This window comes from Crocuta crocuta, unplaced genomic scaffold, assembly GCF_008692635.1.
Source record: "Crocuta crocuta isolate KB4526 unplaced genomic scaffold, BGI_CrCroc_1.0 scaffold204, whole genome shotgun sequence".
Taxonomy (NCBI): Eukaryota; Metazoa; Chordata; class Mammalia; order Carnivora; family Hyaenidae; genus Crocuta; species Crocuta crocuta.
Window position 1 is genome coordinate 860,844 of NW_027529603.1, and position 6,037 is coordinate 866,880.

Genomic DNA, 6,037 nt, shown 5'->3' on the forward strand with positions numbered 1-6,037 from the left:
CGACTGTATACATTAGTCACTTAGTCCTCTCTCTCCTTAACATCATCTTTCCAAATGATAGAAGCACCTTCCCAATCAAAGATTTACTGGGCAAGGGTCTTCCCCAGCTCCCTGTGGTGATGAAATTAGACAAAATCTAGTCACACGTGGGAAACTGGAGACAGAAATGGCTCAGATTTCTTACTTCAGAGCCCCAGGGCACAGCACTGGCAGAGGGAGCCTATCGATCTATCAAAGAAGCTCTGCTCTGAGTGGTCTACCTTTTGTGGAGACACAAAGTGCTCATTTACATCTGCTACCGTGGAACAAACGAGGGTCTTCACTGGGGCCTTACACTTGCCAGCTGCCCAAGTGCTGAGCCAGTAGTCCCTCAAGTGCCTCAAGCATCCAGGGAGAGAGCAAGGGTCCGTCCGGGTCAGAGTCAGAGCAGGGTTTGCTCTCACCTATGTGGCTCCCACTTCCCAGGACAAGTTCCAGCTGCTCTGGAAATTGGCTCTCTCCAGAGAAGAGATTAGGCTTACAAAGTGGAAATTGTCCAATAAAACGCATAAACATCCTACCTGTACCCCTCCCACTTCCCACCCCCTGGGGCCCCAGGATTTGAAAACAAAGCATAGCCACTGAAAGCCTTTATGTAGATGAGAGCTGCCAAGCAGCTGGCCTGGTTCCTTAGGGCAGCTATTCCTCCTTCCCTGACTAGCATTTCCTGGGTGAGAAGGAAGAACTCAGTGAAAGGAGTAAGTGTCCCCAGAATTTTAGCAAGGTGCTTAGAAAGAAATATGGATTCTGGCCTCTGAAAAGCCTGGGTCCCGATCCAATCCTTGCCACTTACCTGCTGTGTGACTTTCGTGTAATCTTCTGAGCTTCCACTTATTTTCTCAACTGTAAAATAAGGATTAGAATTCTTCTTATGTAAGGTTGTCAGAGTCCAATGAAATACTATATGCATAGTTCCTGGCTTTTTTAAATTATTACCAACCTGCCTGGAGATAGAGCCTCTAAATAACCTGTTATCCTACCTTCCTCTTCTCATCATTTCTCTCCCCAGCACCTGGAAAGATCTCCTAGGTCTCTGTTATAAGGTCCAAGGCAAAGCAGCCTCACCTAGGAGCTTGTTAGAAATGCAAAATCTCAGGCCCACCCCAGACCCTCTGAGTCTGAATCTGCATTTGAACAAGACACCTATATTTTTCTCTGTGCATATTACAGTTTGAGAAGATACTAGGGGCGCCTGTGTGGCTCAGTCAGTTAAGCAGCCCACCTCGGCTCAGGTCATAATCTCACAGTTCATGAGTTCGAGCCCTGTGTCAGGCTCTGGGCTGACAGCTCAAAGCCTGGAGCCTGCTTCAGATTCTGTGTCTCCCTCTCCCTCTCTCTCTGCCCTCCTCTGCTCACTCTCTGTCTCTCAAAAATAAATAAATGTTTAAAATTTTTGTAAAAAAAGAGAAGATACTCAATAGCACTGAATTTCAATAATTCACATCACTTAACAGCAGTAGTTTCCCTCCAGCAAATTGCATACCATATACTAAAACTTCTTCATTGGACACTTGAGTAACAACAAATCAAAATATTAATAAAATGATGAAAGCACAATTTAATATGTACAGAATGCTTTGGTATTTACACTACCTTTTCATACCCATGTTATCTCATCTGATTCCAGAATATGAGATTGCTATCTTCAATGAGAGGGTGTTTGAGTGAGTGAATGAATACATGACTGAATGAATGACTTGGGGACTGTTTAGTGAAAAGAAACAACTAGGGCCTTTAAGATTACACCAACAAGGAATTTTGTTCAGCCACTATTAAGAGCAATCCAAAACAACAGTTTTAAGCCTAAATGAGATTGGGGATTATTTTCCTCTTACATGATAAACTGTCTCCAGGCAGGTCAGGCTGGTGTGTGGAACTCTACAAGTTTCAAAAGCTGGAATCCTGTCTTCTGCTAAGCCATCCTTAGCACATGACTTCAACTCCCAGATAAAAATGACCGCTGGAGCTCCACCCATCAAGTCCTGGTCCCAGAGACAAATAAGCAAGAACGGGGGGGGGGACAAAGTGGTACTTGCTAGTTAAGTTAACCCCTTTAAACAACTTTCTAAAAACCTTACCCAATCACCTCCAGTGACCCCTCCTTAGCCGTCCCCTCTACAAGGAAGATTGGGAAATGTGGTTTTATTAGCCAGCCACTTTGCTGCCCCTAACATAGTAGTAAGGAAGGTGAGGATAGCGGCTATTAGGATGAAATCTAGTGTTCTCTACCAAAAGGGGAATGAATGAAAGGGGGTGTTTTGTGTTTCTCCCCTTGTAATAGCTCAGTAAGGAATAGAAGAGTCTAGTTGCTTCTGGGCAAAAGGAAAGAGTCTTCTTACCAGTGTATTAGTGGAGGGCCCAAAGTAGGGGAAGATGAGAAACCAGGACCCTTAACTGAAGTGTTGCTTTCTTTCCAGAGGATGCTGGCTTCATGGTGAATTATTCATCCTCTTCTTCCACACTGGGATGCTCTCCCTCGTTTCCATCAGAATTCCCAACTCCTTCCAGCCAACTCCTGCTTGTTCCTTCAGTTCTCAGCTTGTCTGCTCTCATAATCATGTTATGTGCTCTCAGAAACCTGGATTTTACCCATACAGTATGTATTCCAGATCTGCCCCACCCTAACCTGTTATCCCACCTCCAAGTATAAGGTCCCTGAGGGTGGATACTATGTCTATACTATTGATCATTGGATTTCCAGCACCTTGCCTGGTAGCCAAATACAGCAGTGGCACGAGAAGAATGCACTCAAATGAATGAAGGTATCAGATAAGAAAGTTCATATTATTCCTTAGCTTTTTGGATTGTAAATAACAAAAATCCTTATAATGATATGAGGGCATGTCACAGAGACAAGGTACTAGATTAGAGACAAGTTACTAGATTAGAACCTGCCCTCAGGAATGAAATATTATGTGCAATGGAGCATAACTAGAAACTCACATGCCACTGAGAATCTCCTCATCTTTCATTTTCTTATTAGATCAGTTTCTCCTCCTTGTTACTTCTACACATGGAGGAAAATATGGCTGTTAAAAGAACTTAAGAGTTATATGCTATTGGACCAATCAGCTGAGAGAAGTTAAGACAGCTCTTCTTCTCTCATCTCTATCTCTTCCAAATTCCAAGCAGAAAAATTATTGTTCTGGTATGGGTCAAGTGCCTGACCCTGGCCCAATCCAAGTGACCAGGGGCTAGGGTCATATTATAGAAACATGGTAGTTCCCAATGCAACCTTGCAGTTTGGATATGGGAGAGTTGATTCCTGAAAGAGAGGTTTTGTGAAGACCAAACAGTGGATGTCCATTGGAGTGAGCATCAGTTCCCCCCAACACCAGCCCCAGCTCCTCAGCCATAGCACCAGCATCTCCTTGCTTTAATGCCTGGATCTCTGAGGCCTCCGTGGGTCTTCAGGGCCACTGCGAGAGTTCTCTGGTAGATTCTAGCATCTAGCTTCCAAGTCTTTATTCATTCCCCAAAACCCCTCTTCCCCAACAATATTAATGTTCAGAGACACCATGGGAACTTGAGCTTCACAGGGAGGACCTCCTCAACAACCAGGAAATCTGCTGGGCTTTCCTGGCTGCAGAAGATGGAAAGTGGAGCCAGGAGAGCTGTTGGGCAAGGTCAGAGAACAGGTGGGAGCAGCTTTCTCCAGGATTTTTTCCAATCAGCACTCTACTTCTCCTCTTACATCTGGCCATCATGCAGCTGTGAGGGAGGAGCTTCCAAACCCATCTGACAAACAAGGAAACTGAGGTCCTAAAAAGAGACAGGATATAAGGGTGGTTGCTTAGCAGATCAATAGCAAAGATAACACTTGAATTTAAGTCTCTCTTCCTTATGCTCTTAATATAGGGACTGGGAGAGCTTGACACCTCTGCAGAGACAATACTGTGTTCATAGATGTAGACTATGTTTCCCAGATGTAGACTATGTTTCCATCTAGATATGGACCATATGACTGAGTTCAGCCAGTAGGAGGAAGGTAGAAGGAAAGCATGCCACTTCCACATTTGCCCATAAAATATACCAGGTAATCTTCCACACCCTCTCTCTTACCTCTGTGAGGTTGAAAACAAAAGGCTCTGAGATGGAAGCCTCCTCATGCAAGAAGAGGCCAAATCTCTGATTTCACTGCTTGCAGGAGAGCTGCCCAGGAGTCACCCTACCAAGAAGACCTGCATTGGATTTTACTGGTGCAAGAAATAAATCCTTACTGTGTGAAGCCACTGACATTTTTTTTTTAATGTTTTATTTATTTCTAGGAGAGAGAGAGACAGCGTGAGCAAGGGAGGGTCAGAGAGAGAGGGAGACATAGACTCTGAAACAGGCTCCAGGCTCTGAGCTGGCAGTCAGCACAGAGCCCGACGCGGGGCTCAAACCCACGAACCGCGAGATCATGACCTAAGCGAAAGTCGGACGCTTAACCGACTAAGCCACCCAGGCGCCCCGCCACTGACATTTTGAAGTCATATATTATTAGGTGTAGCATAGCATTCTCAGGCTGACACCTCTCTGATGGAACCCCTCTTCTCCATGATGAGTTAGACTTGACCTCTTCCAGCACTGACTCTGCCCTTTGACCCTGACAAAGACCCGCATACAAAGGCGCAGTACAGCTTTGCGATTAGGAATACAGGCCTTAAATCCAGTCATATCTGAGTCGGAAGCTCCCACCCCCTAGACAGACCCAAGCAGGTTTCTTTGTCTCTTTGAGCCTATTTCTACATGTGTCAAGTAAAGACCATTCCCATTGCGGTTGTAGGGTTTAAAAAGATATCATATAATCAGTGGTTCACCATAGAATGATGTCACCCTGGGAGGGAGAGAGGGTCTTGGGAGGGAGGAAGGAGCTGGAAATTTTGTAAGGTCATGTTTTGTTGTAACCGTGACTGTGAAACCCTTCTAACCAGAGATGCTATATGCCCTGTGATGCTTAGGACACTCCTCCACAGTAACAAGCTGTCACTCGTCCCCAAGCTTTTATACAGTCCATTGGACATTCATTTATCTGATGCTACAATTAGGTGAGCCTAGAAATTAAACTCTGTTTTATAAAGAATCACAAAATATTTTTGCATGGTTTTAATGTCAGATGAACGTTCCCGGAATGTGTTTGCCCTGTGTTGCTGTCAGCACTCTGACAGGAAACAGCACATGAGGATAATTCAGGGAGGGGTAAACTTGCAAAATGACTAATTACAAAGGTGTGGACAGGTGTGGGGAAGCTAGACAGGACAGGGCAGACACCCAGGTTCAGCAGAAGCACAGCTGTCACCCCCACTATTTTCAAGGTGGGGTGGGGAGTGGCGAGATTACTGGAACCTGGAACCTGACAGGGGAGAAGTGTTGCTGGCAGTATCAGATTTCCAGGGCTGCCACAACAAAGCACCATAACCTTGGTGGCTCAAAACAGCAAAATTTTATTCTCTCCATTCTCACAGGCCATCTCTTCTCTGTGTCTTCTCTTCTGTGTCTCATGAAGACACTTGTCATTGAATTTAGGGTTAATCCAGATCATCCAGGGTGATCACATCTCAAGAGCCTTAATTATATCTGCAAAGATCCTTTCTCCAAATAAGGTTACATGCACAGGTTCCAGAAGTTAGAACATGGACATTGTTGAGGCCACTTTTAGGCAACAGGCTTGAGCAATGGAAACCTGAGTAAGGTAAAAGGGCCCACAGTGACCACCAAGCTGAAAGCAAACAGGCCCTGTAGGCAACCCCATCAAAACACCCATGAGCCCTAGCTGAACAATGGGCTACTTACACCCAGGCACAGCTACCAAAAAGGGAAAATTCCATATGTTCCCATACCTCCTCACCTTCCCCCCTTAACTACCACCCCCTACCATAGCCTCCTTTGCTTTTTGCCTGCTGCTTCCTGTGCAACTTATTCAATAGATTTCTATCTCCTTTATTTTGCCTTGGCTGAATTCTTTTACCACCTGTGCTGCTGGCCTCCACCATATCAGGTCACCCCACAAACAATT